Genomic DNA, 18,035 nt, shown 5'->3' on the forward strand with positions numbered 1-18,035 from the left:
AACAATGATGTTTGAAATTCAGTCAATGTTACATATTTTTAATCTTCCTGCAGTATTTGAAATCAGAGGTCAGGACTCCAAAATGAAACTTAGTGTTAAGTACAGCTGAGATTGGCTTTTGTGGTTATTACTTCCTGAGGAATGAGAAAGGCAAGAAAAAGGTAGGCAATGCAACTTAATGTTTTCCAAAGTTCAGCAGTTTTGTGAGCAAAAAGATCTGCTTACAGTGTATTTTTAAGTTAGAGATGATTTTATCGCAAGTACTAAATTTGGAATCCATATACCCAGCCATCTGTATATGTCAAGCCTAATATCTTGATTTAGGGATTAATTGTATACTATGCTTATTTGTTTTTCTTCAGACTTTTCCTATATCACTTGTTGGTTTTCCTGATGTAACGTGGAATCTCATTAGTGACTTTTGTTGTGTTTCTTATTTACATATTTACATATGTTTGTGAAAAGCTTGGTCAAAGTTTGTAAAAACTCAGTATAAGAGTCCTTTGCCAGTGGTATTAATATTTAAAGCAATTAATGCTCTTCTCTTTAATCCAAGCTGATGTCTTCTAATCAACATTATGTAATACAAGTGTAAAGAAACCTACTGAATTAAGATTCTGTACTCTTCTATTATCTCTAGATGTGTGGCATAGCACATATTTTAGTATCTTGTGAACGTTTTGTAGATCAGTAGCTGATTTCTGGTACTAAATGCATTATATTTTTAAGTCAATAAATTCCATTTTCTGTCAACACTTATCTTCAAGTTATGTTTCTCCTGAATTACCCATTGTTAATTAAGAATAATTTTATTACTTTGGTTAACATAAGAAACTGGGACATAATTCGGGTGTTGGCCTTGATGTTTCCATAACAGGTTAGCTGCTTTGATCTGGCTGTGTTGACAGTAAAATTGGGTCTTCTGCTTGGACGTGTAGGAGAAATATGTGTTTGGTTAGACCGTTATCAAATTGGAGGAAGTAACTAGGATCAGTAAAGTGAAAACAGACACAGTAATAACGAAAAAGAGAGAAAAAAAAAAAGCAATACAGGGTCATGCAGAATACTGTCAATTTGCTGATAAAAAATTATGGCTGTAAACAGAGGTCATGACGTCACTCTACAGCAATCCCAGCTCTTCTCAGCTTTGTACCATTTTGCTGTGGCTCACATAGGACCACTCCTAGAACATTGTGTTCCCATTTGTGTACCCTTTGTTATTTATTTATTTTTTTTCTAACCAGAATAGATTAAACAGAAGAGAGTTCGGGGAGGAGTTGGAAAAATAATAGATGGAGTGAAAGGCAAATGACATTAGCAAAGACTGCAGGGTGTCTGCGAATGTATATTGAGGACGCATGTCTGAAGGGGAACTGTAAAAAGTGAAAGTATTTTTTTTAACTTTAACAAAGGACTCCCATTTTGGAAGAGGTGGATATAGGACTCTGGTCTGTGTGTGATGCTGTTATCCCCTTGGAATTGATCAGTAGGAATCAAAGTTGTGTAAAGCATCAGCAGCTGTATAATATGGAAGGGTACAACTTCAGTAGGGTGAGGGATGGGCAGTTATTGAAGTCCCCTCTTGTATGATTATTTTTCATAGTTGTGACGTGTTCTGGTTTGGAACACTAAATAATACCACTGATATAATTGAACTCTAGTATGAACACTGAGAATATGGAGCATTTACATCATGAAAAGAAAAAAGGAAAATACTCAAATTTAAGTATTTCCTATTTTTCCTTAATTAAACTTCCACAATAATGGAAAGCAAACTACAGCAAAAATGGAATTCTGTTGTATTTGCCTAATGTAGGCATATGTAATCTTGTAAATGCCATGTGACGTTTTAGATTTTATTTCATTTTCCCTTTAAGCTTCAGACTGGCAGTTAGGGTGCCCTAAAAGAGTCTTTATCCTAGTTGAAGTGTTCTGAATGCACTCATCTTTTCTTCCTTTTCCTTTTCTTTATGGTAGTGTGTTAATTTTTGAGGCTTGTTGGGAAAGAAGTAGCGTCTTTTCTATTGTGGTCATTGGCAGCTGAAGCTACTCAGTGCCTTTTCAGAGATCTTTGCAATTATTAGTCAGCTGAAAAATGGGGAGTACCTTGTAGAATTGCAGGTTACGTGTACATGTGACCCTGATTCAGAAGTGTAAGTGTCTGTAATTTAAGAAACTTGTAGGACAGGTTGTGTGATCCATTCTGTGGTTGGCCATCTCACTAGCTGTCTAGTTCTTCCTTGAAAATTACCATTTAAAATGTTATCCATATTTTTTTAGAAACTTGTGTTTTAAAATCACATAATCTCAAAAACCTGAACTGCAGATAACTATATGGAGGTTGTAAATTGGTCAAAGCACGAGAGGTTACGTTTCAAAACCAGCATGCCAGGAGAATTACATGGGCAAGAAAGAGGAAAAAGCATCGCTCTCTCCATGTCAGACTCGTCAGGTTTGGTATATGTTCCCCTAGTTGCTTGGTATCCCAGCTGGGCAGCAGTCCCCAGAATGTGGTGGCTCTACCCAGACTAAAATGGAAGTGTCTTATTGCTCTTCCCAACTTCCCAAGGAAATATAATGTGATTATTTCATCCTCATGAAAATTTCAGGTATATTCAAATATATCTCAAATGTATTCCTTCCTTAGAGAATGTAGCATGTCAAGTAAAGAGCATTATCTTAACATTCAGACAACATTCATTTCAACTTTCAATCTCAATCTATTTCTAGAGCAGGTTAGTTGCATGTTTTTTCCTATCTTCAATAATACCTCGTTGTCCTTAAGTCTGATTGTCATTAAATATCTAAAAAATGTTTATTTTTTCTTTTGTGTTTTTTTTTTTTTTTAAGAATCCAGGTTATTAGGTTTTAGTCGTTACAAGCAAATATTTAGAAGGTTCTATGTAAAGGTTCAGTTGCAGTAAAGTAGCTTTATGGTCTTTAACTCTTGCAGTCACTGAAAGCCACCATTCGCAGCTGCTGAGATGTCACAAGGATCACTAGCTTCCATTTCATTTCTCTTTTAAAACTGCTGCTGAGCTTCACAGCTGTTTGTGAAGCTGTGTCAAATGGCTGGGAGCAAGGTGTTGGAGGCAAAGTCCTCATAGACAAATGGTGTTTGAATGGACATGGTACAAGCACATTTTTCAGAATACCAGTGAACTTACAAAATGTATAAGATAGCATCAGATGTTGGATACATATGGAATTCACAATAATGAGGGGGATAGTACTTCACCGCTGCTGGTGGTGGTCTGGAGTCAAAATTCCCCAACAGTAAATTCTCAAAGTGCTAGGAAGTCATCTGATAACTTATAGCAAAAACGAGTGGTTTACCTGCATTTTATAATGACAGGGTTAGATTTATAGTGCTACTTTTCTACCTGATTGCAAATATGTAGTATTTCAATGGCCTGCACTGCTTATAAGCATAGTGTAGTAACCTGTCAAGAATGACAAAATTATCATGGTGGGTTTCTGTTGTGTCATCCAAATAAAAATCCCTCTTGCATTAGTTCCTGCATATATTTAAGACTGTGTTTACTTGCTTGTATGTCTGTAAATTATGCTTTACAGTCAAATGAAAAGAGATACAGTCTTTCCAAGACCTTCTAACATATTTTCATCTAATTATGGCTATTTTCTGTAGCTCTTCTAATTTTTAACACTTTATTAGGAAAAAATGCACATAAGTGATTCAATTTTCAGTGTTGTCTGTTTACCCATGTTAGAAATTATTCTTTAACTCTGTGTGTTTGCTTTTTTAGGATATCATGACTCATTATTTACTCATGGGTAATCATCTTTAGTAAACAGTGCATCTTGTGAGAGCTAATAGAGAGCTTTGTGTGTATCAGTTAGAAAGAGACCCTTCGATTCAAAAGTTCCTGCCAGCTGTCATCCCCACAGCTAATATCGCCTCATAATATAGAGCTAGTTACAAAATACCAAAAATAATGTTTGTGTTTAGAGAAACTGGAAAGCTTGTAAGTAAACCAGAACTCAGCAACATGTGTGACTTCAGAGCTGCAACTAAATATACTTAGGCACATAATAATAGAGGTTTCTAATTTGTATCTGGTATCTGGTTGCTATGCTTGGTTGGCATTTTATACTTTTTGATTCCTGAAAGAAGAAAAAAGGCAAAATAAAATAACTTACTCCTGTCCTTTTTCTTTTATGAAGAGGAAATATGCTTTGTCTCTATTACCAGTTGCTTTCCTTCAAACAATATTCTACGTTTAGATTTTGAATCATTCCCTGGTTGACTAAGTGATGACTCTCTCAATTTGTCTCCTATTTATAAAAGAAGTGAAAAGATTTAGCTCATGAATTTTTCATACAGACTACAGACATACTGTTTGGGGCCAAATGCCATCCTCAGTTGCAAGTCAGTGTCGCCGATGATCTGTCTGAGTCAATGGCAGTATTGTGAATGTGTTTCAACGTAGTACTGAGATGTAAATGTTTTGTTTCTTTCATGCATACGGGGCTAAGAATTAAGCAGATGATAGATAAACTGATTATAAAAATAGATAGGAAATAGAGGTTCATTTTCCTGTCCAACATGCTGCTGCCAGTACTGAAGCAAGAGTAAAACCATTACTCACTGCCCTGCGGGTACTGCACCCTGCAATGAATGAGTACCATATTTTTCAATATCTGGTAACATCATGAAAAACTGAAGTTGAAGCCGAAGTTCAGATCTTAATTAGTGAAACTGCCTTTCCTTCTGCGGCGCTGCCAGCCAGAAAATCTGATTATATTTTAAACTTTCTGAAATGGACTTTGCTTTTTACTTCTTAGGATCTTTCTGTTAAACCAAGAATGAGAAGAGGTATAGTACAGGAGGCAGCTTTACGTGCCTTCATTGCCTGCTTTCAGGCTGTTAACATCCCTCCCATCCCTGCTTTCATGGCAGCCTCTACCCTTTATTCCTTATGTATTGTTTCAGCCCCCAAGTTTTTCTGTACTTTGAAGTTAAAAACTAAGTTAACCGTTGACCAAGAATTTCAAAATCACCTCATGGAAAGCCCTTCCCTTTGTGCTTCCTGATAAATGAAAAACTCTCCTCTGCTTATACAACTCACAAAGCCTCTACAGAAGAGACCTGAGTAGAAGAGACCCGAGACTTTATTAATTCCAAATTGCAGTTTTTCTGGATAATTCCTTTGGGGGAGGTGGGGGGGGCATCACAGTTAAGTGTTTGAAGCTCTTCCTTGATTTTTGACCTGAAGAATAGAAAACTGGGTGAAAATAATAAAAAAGAAAAATGTTCCCTATAGAGCTGCTGTGATGTGAGGAGCTTACCTACACCCGGAGGTCTGCCAGATAAATAACAGAGTTGCTCTCAGTCTTATCAGCTTGAGACCCGTCTGAAATAAAAGGAGAAAGCAAACTCAAAGAAATCAAAATTGAAATATAGCCCCCTCCCTCACCCATGTTTTTTGTGCTTCAATGAGGGGAAAAAATATCCTTTGCACTGAGACAGCTTAATGTTGTTCTGCTTCCCATTACTTGTCTAATTCAGCATCTCTTTGGCTGTGGCTGGTTTTGCAGTCCTCTCTAGCTAGTGGGCATAGGTTTATTTCTCAGACTCCGTACAAAATCTGGATGGGAGACAGCAAAGGTTTCTTGGTGTGGGATGCATGGCGTATTTTATATTTGAAATTCTCGTCACTGATCCCTGCATGAGCATCGTGAGGTTTCTGAGTAATTTTGTTAGCAGTTTCATGGTTTTCTTTCTCCCTTTGTAATGCTTTTCCAAACTGTCTTCTGATCCTATTGTTGGGGAGCTCATAGGTGCGTTCCTGTGTTCCATGTGGAGGTGGCTTTCTATGAGATGCACGCGATAGCATCCATGGCATGGTTCAGCAAATATGCAGTTCTTTGAGAGAGGGAGACTTCCAGGCTGCATCACAGTCTGCAGCGCTGGCTGAGTGGCTGGTGTTCTTTCTTGCACCCATAGGTAGCATGGCAAGCTCTGCAGCGCTGTCTGTCCTCATGTGCTCTATGCTCTTGCCTCAGACTGGAAATGTTGGAGATTTATCCTCATCATCCGGTTTCGGACTAGGACAGTTTTAGTGCATTTTCAGATGGTGATATGTGTCTGGGATGGACATTCTGTCTAACACAGGCAGCACTGTTTATTGTGGGATACACAGAGTGGGAAGGCAGGCATAGCAGGAACTATCTGTTACTAGCAGGATAGGTCTTTCAAGAGAACTCATAAACATGTTTGGCATATATACACAATAAAGAATCTCCTGTAAGACTCATTCTTCCAGTGTTGCCTAATCAATTTAGTGCACTAGTTTTGAAGGTTTGATTTCTTTTATGCCTTGCATCTCCTTCTCATACTCAGATGTCTGGCTGATGAGGTCTTTTGATGCTACGTGCTGTATTTATAGCCCTTAGGAACTCGTCTTGCTAAATCACTAGATTTTAATCGGTTGTGTGTTTGAGTACTGCATTCTAAATATGCAGACTTGCTGGCACTTAGAGTGCTTTATTTGTCTATCAAAATACATTAAAACCACGTTAGTCTGTAGGAGCTGGCTGTCTTGGAAGGGTCAGGACTGAGATATTGGCAGTGACAGCACAAGGTGGATTTCAATAGGTCGATGGACTGAAAGGTTGGGGAAGAATTAACTGTTAATTTAAGTATCTCGGGGTTATTACATTGATGTTTTACTGAAGCAGGTCTGTCATCTGTTTTGTTCTTTCTATGGGCACCGCCCAATCTCTGGTAAGTCTGCTGCTGAATATAATTTTGAAAATCTTTTCCAAGTAATTGCTGCCATGAAGGCAGATATTCTCAAATTCTGTATGACACCTGGGTTATAAAAATGATGATGTCTCTAACTACTATTTCTGTGCTTTCTCACTTTTTTCCTGATATTTAGAAGAAGATTTTAGGGAATGACACAGGTAAAATGGATTGTTAGTCCTTGATTTTTGAAATCCCAGCTTTTCTTTGAGGAATTTTCTGGATTTTTCTTTACCTTCTAAATTATTTTCTTTGGAGAGTTAAACTTCTAAGAGAGGTTGTTAGACACAGAGTATGAGCCATGCTAACTAAACAAACAACATTTCCTATTGAAGCCTGTCTGTGTCGATGACTGTGTGGCAATGTAAACACAGAATGGAAGAAAACAGGAGTTTAGAAGGAATCTTAAGAATCTGATAAGTCCCCCCTCTTTAGCTACTAAAATATCTTAAAAATGGAGAGAAATCTGATAAGGCACTGTGTTGGAGATAGGCAATATACTGCATAAAAGCAAATGATTAGCTTTCAGCTTATATAATAGACAGGGGGAAATGTCACTGCAAATTATACTAGTTGCACTAAATGCTTGTCTATTAAAAGCAAGTGAGTTTTATTCCTGCTGTGCTGGCATATAGAGCTGCTGTATCCTGTGCTGTACTGTTAAACCAACACTATTTCAGGTACATGGAATTATTTTTTTCCCCGAACATCTCTGTCTGTCAGTCACTTTACAGAACTTGCTAGGAATTAGGAATATAAAAGTTGTGTGATAAGGAAGCGGGTTGCTGTCCCCCTGGCCTCTGCTTTTCAGTGTCTTTTTGCATGAATGCAGGATCTTGTGCTGTGCAACAGAAGTAATCATAGGTAAACTCAGTGCAAAGCAGAATTTATGAGTTTTAGAATCACAGAATCATTAAGATTGGAAAAGACCTCTAAGATCATCCAGTCCAACTGTCAGCTGAATGCCACCATGCCTACTAAACCATGTCCTGAAGTGCCATGTCTGCACATTTTTTTTAATGCCTCCAGGGGATGATGACTCCCTCACTTCCCTCGGCAGCCTGTTTCAGTACTTGAACACTCTTTCAGTAAAGAATTTTTTCCTACTATCCAATCTAAACCTCCCCTGGTGCAACTTGAGGCCATTTCGTATTGTCCCATCACTTGTCATTTGGGAAAAGAGACCAACACCCACCTCGCTACAACCTCCTTTCAGGTAGTTGCAGAGAGCAGTGTGAAATAGAGATTTGAAATGATGATTCTTCAAGCCTTGTGTGGACAAACTGCTGCTTATGATAATTTTGCTGGGTAAATTTTTTTAGGATTTTGACCCTTAGCATTCAGTAGTAGAAATCTAATAGGTTGGATTTAGATAGAGGCACAATGCTTGAAATGGACTAATGTGACATACATACCACCTTTTCAAAAAAGTAGACAGGCTTTTTTTTAACTGCTATTTGGATTTTTCTTCTGAAATACAGTCAGATTTGTGAGAAATCTAAAATACGATACATGATTTTTTTCCCTCCATTTAAGGAAAAGGCTTATTTTTGTATGGTGATTTTTTTTTTTTAATCTTGTCAATTGGAAATTTTTCCTGTGATGTTTCAGTTTGTTTTAGGAAAGAAGCCATGCAAAATGGGCTTTTCATTTTCTCCAAATTACAGTGCTACTCTGATAATAGTTAAGGAATTTATTTTTTGCTGGTTTTTGATACCAGATACAGGATCTTAAATTTTCAAAAGTGACTCATGATTTGGCGTAAGGCCATTTTGGAGTGCATAACTGAAAACATCTGAAAGATGGTATTCAGTTCTTACTGGAAATGAGGTTCCATTAAAGACATTTCAGTTTGTCAGAAAAAAGTCCAGGCATCCAAAATCACAACTCGTATGTGCAAATATAGCTTATTAGATTTCCTTTCAGGCTGTGACTGAAAGCTTTTCATAGTTTGAAAACTATATAAGATTAAACGCAGGCAATATTTTACATCTATCTGTAATTATATAATACAATGTGATGTGTTGATATTATTAGAATTTATGGTATAATTTAATTTATTATAAAACAGTTGACTTATTGCCTGTATTCTTGCAACGGGAAGGCAAGCAGGAATAACTGATGGCTAAACAGCGTGTTGTAGGTTTTGCTCATTTGTGTACTACAGTCAGGCAGATGGTGTAGTTGCATAGCTATAAGCTATTTAGATCTCAGTTTCCTAAACTCTAGACAATTCTAGCTGGATAATAGGATCCTCTGTAATTTTCTTTTTACACTCCTTACAACACTGATCTAGTGTCTATTTCTCCTTTTTTTTTGCTTTTAATTGGTGGCGGAACTGCCACAAACAGGTGTCTGGGCAAGAACAAACATCTGTTTGTCAGACTAATTCCTCAGGACTGTAGGGGGGGAGGCAGCAGGGAAGGAGTTGCTGAGTGGCCTGGCAGAAATGGGTAAATCTTACGGAGCAAAATATAGAACCTAGAAAAGGTTCTCAAAACCGCAGCACTGAGATCAGAACTGCCATTGAATGACAATTCATCTATCAATAGAGAAGAGGAGAGCCCTGCGTTTATTCCTGCCAAGGAGACATCTTTCACTTCTTTCTCATCAGTAAATACCTGTGAGGATAATCTGAATTGGTACCTTGTCACCAAGACACAGCTACAAAGACCATCTCTAAGTGTGAGCTTGTTGGTATGTTTAATTCCCAAACACTGGCCATTTCTATTCACTGCTAAACCAAGGGGAAAATAATTTTAACGTCATAAATAAAAAGGCCTGGTTTCAAATCTATGAAACTATCATAGCCATCTTTTTCTGTTTACAGCATCACTTTCAGCATAGCATAAAATGACAAATAGAAAAAATATTTGGGGGTTCATCATGCATGCATCCCGTGGGACAGGTTTACAGTTCGCTGTTGTTTTGAGTGAAGAAAACAGGTGAAAAAAAGGCAAGGAAGTCTAAAATAGCTTCATGAAGCAGGCAGATATTCATCTAAATAACCTGATGATAACTGTCAGCATTTGGTGGAAGACATGTTCATAGTTAATAATTTTGATTCTTTGTTGGTGAGGAAACCACAGAATATTCTGTCCAAGTTGTTAAAGATGCCATCCAAAATGCTGTCCAAGATTTTGATTAAAACAGAGTATGCTTTTTGCACAATGAGATGTTATGGCTGGATCTAATTAACAATGAACAATTGGAACCACAGGAGAACAAAATAAAATAATGATTCAGATAAGTTATAGAGCTTTTCCATTACATAGTCCATATGACTGATCCCAAACACGAAAGTCATAGATTGAGCCTGAAATAAAAAAAAGCCCCAAACAATGTTGAAATAGTATATGGAACAAAAGCTCTTCTGGTTTGTAAAAATGAAAAATTTCTACCCCATTGTAACTTAGCTGAAATATTGAGTTACTTCTTTCTGATGCATTTGCAGAAAAGAATTCCTTCTTTATAACTAGGAAGCCAAACAAGTACAGAAACCTTTCCTGAACAAATTTTAAAAAAGAGAAAGTAGGGTATTTTGTGTCTCATGTTGCCTGTGGACCCTTCATAGTGATGAGGCTAGACGACTGTGAACCTCTGCCTCTCCCTAGTCTTCTCTCCAAGTTGCTTCTCTGCCTCTCTCCTCTACTGGCAGGCTTTGAGCATCTGGCAGGCTTTTCACTACCAGCTCTACGCTGGTGTAGAAGGATAATGGAGGTGATGCTACTTACTCCTCCCTCTGGTCAAATCAGGACTACTCAGCCCCCTTGTGCCATGGGTTAGCGGCATGTGCCTCACACCACTTTGTTTCTCCCTGCACATCGCTGTTGCACTGCCATCCCGCAGGCCTGTCTGGTTCAGGGATCTGTGTCAAAAGTCAAAACATTGTAATTAAAGTATTAAAAAAAAAGGTTCTACATGGGAGACATATTATTCAGGAGACTGATGTCATTTGGTTTGGATCTGGATTTCTCTTGACTGTCTAATTAATCATAGCGCCTGTCTCCATCAGAGCAATTAATTATAAACTAATGTATTTTTTTTTGTCATATTTAGCACTAGCAACTCTTCTGGCATGATGAAGGATAACCTTAAACATGCAATAGATAACTATGATAATTAATCACTGGTCTTAGAGAAGAGGTTTGGAAAAATAATTCTAGTTTTATTTCCTATAGTTTCTTGAATAAAAGTAAGATTCCCCCATTTTGGTTTAACAGTAAGCCAATAGGATCAACAGGATCTCAGAATAACTTTCTTTGATATTGTTTGTGATTTCCCAGCTCCATGTTTTGTTGTGAAGAGATTTAGTGGTAGCCATTGATAACTCAATAAAGAACGTGCACCATATTATAGAATAACTTCTTGGCTAGATTCTGCTCATGGAATATATCACAGTGAAACCTAACATCCTCTTTCGTTCAGACACTGGACTGCTTGAAGTCATCTTTGCTTTTGTGTTTCTCTAGTCTTGGGACAAGCTGGATGGCAGTTTGCTTCAGAGCAGCCTCAGACACAGCTGTTCATGGTACGGGTCCCCTGGAATGGCAGCAAAAGGTCTCTGGTGCATGTTGAGTGCCTGTTCTCAGGAGGCTGCTGGTAAACAGGAGATTGGAAATACTGGCTGCATCCGCTATGGGTTGGGGCATCCCATTCCTATTTGTCCAGGTGCCTTTTGTGATTAGATGGACCAGTGCAAAGGTGAGAATGTGATCTTTGTCCTCGATGGTGTGGTTTTCAACTGATTCAATGTCATTCATGTCCTAGCGGCTTGATCTGTAGCTGTGTGGGCTCATGGGTCAGTTGTTCTCCTGCCTGTGCCTGTCATACAGCCATGTGACTCCTCAGTTTTAGGTGGTGGGGACCACAGGCAGCACCTTTTGGTTTCTGCTCCCATTCCACTGCCATGACTTGCAGCAGCTGACATGCTTTGGCTGGTTGCTGGAGTACATCATCTACCTTTGGTGTGGTTTATTGCTTTGGGCTCAAAGTTTTCTCTGCTCATTTATCATCATTTACTAACCGTAAAACAGGTATATGCTACCAACTTCAGCCTACGTAGGAGAGCTTGGCAGAGACTGCAGGTATCCTTTAGGGATGACATGCATTTAAAATCCCTTTTGTGGTATTGTTATAAAAAGGTCCTTAGCATAAATGGTGATAATGCTCAGAGGATTTCTTAAAAAAAAAATAGTTTGTGTATATTATTTCTTTTAATACATCCTTATGCGTAAACCCTCTCAGTATAATTACTGCTTTGTAAATCCCCATTATTTGTTTTTTATTTGTAACAAAGGATTTATCTGTTGAGTTACAACTGCAAATACCTCATAAAGCCAGCAGATGAGTATTATCTGTGATATACCAGGTAGAAAAAAACATGCAAATACCACTGTCTTTCCAAAAATTCAGAAATGTAAATTAAACCTTTCTAATGGAGCATAGAAAATGGGGAAAATACCACTTTGCCCTTTCCTGCTAGTTGTACATTCAGAAGTTTTCAGTGGGCACGATTGCTGTTTTGAGTTTTGATAGATTTTTGTTGGTAGAAATTTTGATAGATTTTTGTTGGTAGAAATAAGCACAAAAAACAATGGCAGCAGATTGGCTTTGATACATTCCTGCATAGTTACTAAACAAATGTCTAAATCTGTCAGTTTGTCTCTTAATCGGAGTTTAGCCCAATTCTACCCTTCAAAAAAACCGGAAGCTTCAGCATTCTTGACCTTAGCTCCAGAAAATAAAGCAAATATCATTCCTAAGGCTTTTATCCCATTAGCTTAGCCAGAAAATCTTGATTCAATGATATTTTGAATTTAGTCATAGTTGGTTATGACTAGCAAATGACATCCTTCTCACTAGCGTTGTTTACCAAAACCTCTTCATGAATGACAAAGAGAAATTAGGCAGCTGCAGAGACTAATTAAATGGAACTGTGTCTCAGTTAAGATTTATATGTGCATTATATACTGTGCATAGGGAGACATTTTTTAAGACCTTCTTAGAAATACTTGTTTCTATTTCATGGTCTTTTTCTCATATAGACAACCAAAACTACCATTTGAAAACCACTTCTCAGCAGAATTGCTGGCCTGGTCTCAGCTAGTCTGCTCTTGGGTTCTTCTTCAGTAATCTGAAGGAGTAGAGGAGAAAATTCCAGGATGCTGTTTGCACCACAAGTCTCAGAAGTAGTAACTTCCACCGATAACTGTGGTTTACGGTTCAACACATGGGACAAATATCCACAAGTTCCCCAAACTTTTCATTTCACCACTTTTGTATGTTGCATTTATAGCTTGAAGGTGCCCCTCAGATTTGACTGGTGTTAGTTTTTTGTGAAGTTTTGGGCAATACTCAGAAAAATTATGAACGTTGATAGTTCAAAAATATGTATGAAGACTTCTTTTTGACATCTTGATGCCTTTTGAGATTGAGTTCTTTATCTTAGCATGGTTTATGATCCTAAGGTGAAGAGAAGGTTAGTCATTGACTTAAATGTGAATTGTTGCACTTCTGATGACACTGGGCTAGACACTACTGAAATGACCTTAAACACCTCTCAGAGGGAGAAAAGAATTAGTTTTTGAGCATGTGATTGTGTTATGCACAGTAAGAATTGCTGCCTTTTTCTGCAAGTTGCTTAGCTCTCTTGAATTTTATGAAACTGCTATGTTTAAAATAATGCATTAGCTTCTCATTTTAATGGCACAAATACTATATTTTTTCAAAAAAGGTAGCAAAATAAGTTTGTGGATTAGAAACTATTATTTTTGGTACTTTTTTTAAATGTAAATAAATTTATCTTTCTTCTAAGTCAAGAAATATTGTGACATTAACATTTATAATGTACTAAGCTAAATTAGCTTTATACTAGCTAAATTATATTTTAATCCTGTTAATTCTTCATTAAACCAGAGAATGGGCATGCTGGCAAAACAGGGCTATGGACGTTACTGTCTGTGGACTTAACATTTGCTGGAGAAAACAATAGCTTCTTCACAACTTATTCGTAGCATTTTCAGAAAAGTAGCTGTGAGGTTTTGGTTCTTTAGGATGGACTGAACAAACATGCAACAGTAGCAATGGTCATTTTTGCTTCCTCATTATTCAGCCTCTAAACAGTTAAGTCAAGCTACTTGGCTGAAATTTTAAGACTTGTTAGACCCTGTAGGAGGACTGGCTTCCAAAAAAGTTATTGAACTTTATGATTTACATGACGGCATGTCATCAAGAGCAATAATAAATGGTGGGTGAAGAAAAGAGGAACACGCCTGCCCATCCAGCACTTCCTTGGGGAGAAGGACAGATATGAGACAGCGGCTCTGTGACTGGTCATGCTGATGGAGCAGCAGAACACGGACCACATATTCCTCCTGCAGCTGGCAATTATGTGTGGGCATATATTGCTGTGGCTGGGGTTACATGCAGGGTTTTTCATAGAATCATAGAATAACCAGGTTGGAAGAGACCCACCGGATCATGGAGTCTAACCATTCCTATCAGACACTAAACCATGCCCCTTAGTACCTCGTCCACCCGTGCCTTAAACACCTCCAGGGAAGGTGACTCAACCACCTCCCTGGGCAGCCTGTTCCAGTGCCCAATGTTTTTTTGACAACAATTTTTGATCTGTACATATACCTTCTATGGACTTACTTTACGTGTTTTCTGCCTTCCAGCTATGATCTTGTCTTTGCTGTCAAAACTGCATCTGTAGGTCCCAGAGTTTAAACTGTGCACTCAGTCATATCTGCAGATTCCCTGCACCTGCAGAGGCTGAGTCTTCCTAAGGAAGCACCAAGCAATACAAGTCACACTGTGCAGAGTTTAAGAAATTAAAATGCCTGTTACAGTTTAGACTCTGGCATGCTGCAGTTGTGACTTTTTACTCTACACAGTGCATGGCACAACTTGTGAACTACTGCAAGTGCTAGAACTGTGAAATCAAATGGACTTGAGTCAAGACTGGTGGGGCAGGAAGAATTAAATTACATTTCTGTGCCAGCAGAGTTCCTTGCGTCTTGAGGAAGAACTTTGCTGAGGGATGTCACTGAGATTTTCCTGTAGGTTCTTTTTTTCTGAGTTTGGTTTGGTTTTCTTGCTTTCTTTTTACTGTCATGCTTTTTAATTCTTACTGGGAGCTGCTAAACAGCAGAACTGAAAGCCAAACTTATCGGAGTGGCTTTAGGAATTAATTTATCTTCTGGTTGAGATTCTTGTCCTCTACCCCTTTCTTTTTCCTTTTTACCTCTGATGTAGTGAGAACTCTGTGGCCTTTCCAGGCCTGATTGGCTTTCTGTAATCTTTTGTGAAAAAGGAAATTTGAGTTGCTTTGCTCAGTCAGTCTCCTTGTGGACCACTGGACATCAAAGCATCCTGCAGGAACTACAGAAACAAACCAAAGCATATTATGGAGTGATGGTGAATCTGTATAAAAGTCTGAAAAGATTTGTGTCTTGGTAACTTCAAATAATTTTCCTTCTAGTTGGTTGTTTCTAGAGGTCTGTGAAGGATTTCAGAAGCCTAAAAGTAACTTTTAATAGGATGAATTGGATTTTATTGGATAATAATATATATAAGAGGAAGGGTAGTGCCCTCATCCCTAACATGGTATCTGTTCAAAGACTTAGGCAGAATGTGTTATTTATATCCAAATTTTATGAAGTGCACCAAAGTGCCTTTTCTCCTATGGCATACCCAATAAGTCCTGAATCATTTGGAAAAAAAGCTAATTGAGTATTCACTATAGGGATCAAACTTGTGTTGTGGTTAACAGTATGATATGTTGCTGTTTCTTCAGCTTTGCGATTTCTGTTGAACAGCATGCAACAGAAAAGATGAAATAATAATGGCTGAAACCAAAAGGAGCACTTTCAGTGTATAACTCCATGCAGTCAAGAGTTTTCTAAGTCTAGTACAGGAGAAAATTTTCATCTACATCTCTTCTGCTGTGTGATCAGTCTGGCAGTATTAGTTTTCTGTGGTTCAACTGGAGTTGATGGTAGGTCTTCTTTAAGAAGATTTATGAACAGCATCAGTAGCAGCGTACACTGCTGAAACAATCTCAGTAGGTTTTTTTAGTGTTAGTGTTCACAAAACTGATTGATAAGGAGTTGGTCTGAAAAAGACGGAGCTTGCAAAAGATTTATGATTTTTTTTGTATCTGAATTGAAAGGATAATGGTAAATACCTTGTTGAGTTGAAATCATGGAGCCTTTTGCCACAGAGTGTGGATCATTGTCTGCTTAGTTTAACTTAATTGTTTTGATGTGCTTTTGAGGCAGTCTGCTAGAATCCCGCTGGAATGCATCCAAAGTTAACACATTTGGTGACAGGGAACAACTACAGTTTTTACTGTAAAGAGGCATATGCTTAGAAATATGACACAACTGAATATTGTAATGAACATGTCTTCTTTTATTTTTTTAAAATAAGATCTTTTGCTCCACCTAAACAAGGAGGTTATTAAGCATGAAAGCTGTGCAAGCAGTTAACCAGAAATACTATATTTTTGTGTGAAAGCAAAGAACCCAAGTGAAACTATTTGCCAAGGGGTCAGAGGCAGATCAAGCCAGAAGCTTGACAAATCTTCTGCAGGGACCATCGAATGCTTGAAGCCTCACTTACCCCGTGTGGTTTTCATCTCCACTTGGATAGAAGTCAGATCACATGAAGATAGAGAGACATTTCCTGCTACCTGATGGAGGACGTAATGGGCCCTTCTTTGTCATGGATGTTGTGCTCTTGGCCAAATGTCTGCTGAGACCATCAAGTTAGGCAAGCAGCAGGGACCATGAGAATGTATGATGGGAGGTCCTCATGGCTGTCATTGTAGCTTGTCTTGTTATCAACAGCTAGATCAGTTATGGTAAATTATGCTAACTGTTTCTTTAAGCAGGGTAGGATTTTTTATTTCTGAGAGTCATAAACCCTGCCAAAGTCAGCTTTCATTCTTCTATTAAAAGTATGTAGGATGAGTTAAATATGGTTCAAAGCAGCCTATGTTGTGAGTTTTTCTAGCATAGAAATACTCTTCTTGAAAAGCTGTGGATCTTGTCAGAAGTCCAGGATGACTTTCAGTCTTCTTCAGACTTGCCTCTGTACCTGCTTTGTGGTTAGAACAGGCTATCCTGTAAGATATTTCTTTCACTTCCCACAAAGAACCCTTCTAGTCCCATAAACTTTATGCTGTGAACTGTTCCATTGTAGTATTGGGACAGGTGAGTAATGAAAAATCAGAGACATAATATGTCCTTAGTTGCACTCTGGCTAGCTTCAGTGTGTGTTTTGCATGAGAAAAGTAAGGAGGATTTGGCTCATGCTGTAATAAATCCCACTCAATCCTATTGAAACCCTCTGTAGTATCCAATGATACAATACTTACTAGTTCTTTCTCTTGATGCCTGTGATGCATGCAGAAGCTTTCGTAAGTTATCTGTAGTGGGTGACCCCTACCTAGAGCCAGATCTGTTAATGTGAAGTAGTCTGGTGTTGATGGGTGTTTTTAATAGGTGATTATCCAAAAGAGCTGTAGAAAATTAAACCTATGAGCTTTTATATGTTTTACTAAGTAATGAAATGACCTCATAGTTATTCCTCTTCCTTTGTAGGAAGATATGTGCAGATAGTCAGCTGTGATAAATCAGACCTTGTAAAAGTCAGCTGTGATGAGCTGAATCATAAAACTGAGATCTCATGCCTTTTGTCAAAATGGATGTTTAATTTAATGAATTTCTGCACCTCAGGAATGTCTCTTTTAAAGTCTACCTGTTCTGTTTCTGAAATAGGCCTATTTTATAGGTCTCGTAAACATACTCTAAATTAAGGGAAGGGGCACTTAGACTTTTCACTTAGGCTCTGCTTCCCTCAGACTGACAGATCTGCAGCCATTCCTAGAAGACTCTTGTTTTTAAACCTTCTGTCCCCCAAACCACAATATTTTCATTATAGAGCAGAGAATTCACCTCTTCAACAACTGCAACTACTTTGAAGCCAAGCTTCAAATTTGTCCTTGAGAAAGATGAACAAGGTCTCTCCTTCTCTCTTCATCTGTAAATTTCTAACCATACTGACTGATGGCTGATGAAGTGTACAGAAAGTGCTAGAGGTTGAGGTACTTTGCCGGTGATTCAGCATAATTGTCAGATCTTATTAGACATAGCATTTTGTTTTCTATTTCATGCTGTGTATTATGCTAATTTAGAAAATGAAATAAGATAAAGTGTGATTCTGTTCTTGCATATATTAGTGGTAAAAAAATCCC

The 18,035-nt window shown here is 38.0% G+C and overlaps 1 protein-coding gene across 4 annotated transcripts in view; it reads left to right on the top strand.

Annotated features, from left to right (window-relative positions):
- Positions 1-18,035, top strand: part of THRB (thyroid hormone receptor beta) — a 171,559-nt gene that overhangs the window by 24,678 nt on the left and 128,846 nt on the right. The window lies entirely within an intron of this gene.

This window comes from Phaenicophaeus curvirostris, chromosome 6 (assembly GCF_032191515.1).
Source record: "Phaenicophaeus curvirostris isolate KB17595 chromosome 6, BPBGC_Pcur_1.0, whole genome shotgun sequence".
In the NCBI taxonomy this organism is placed as follows: domain Eukaryota; kingdom Metazoa; phylum Chordata; class Aves; order Cuculiformes; family Cuculidae; genus Phaenicophaeus; species Phaenicophaeus curvirostris.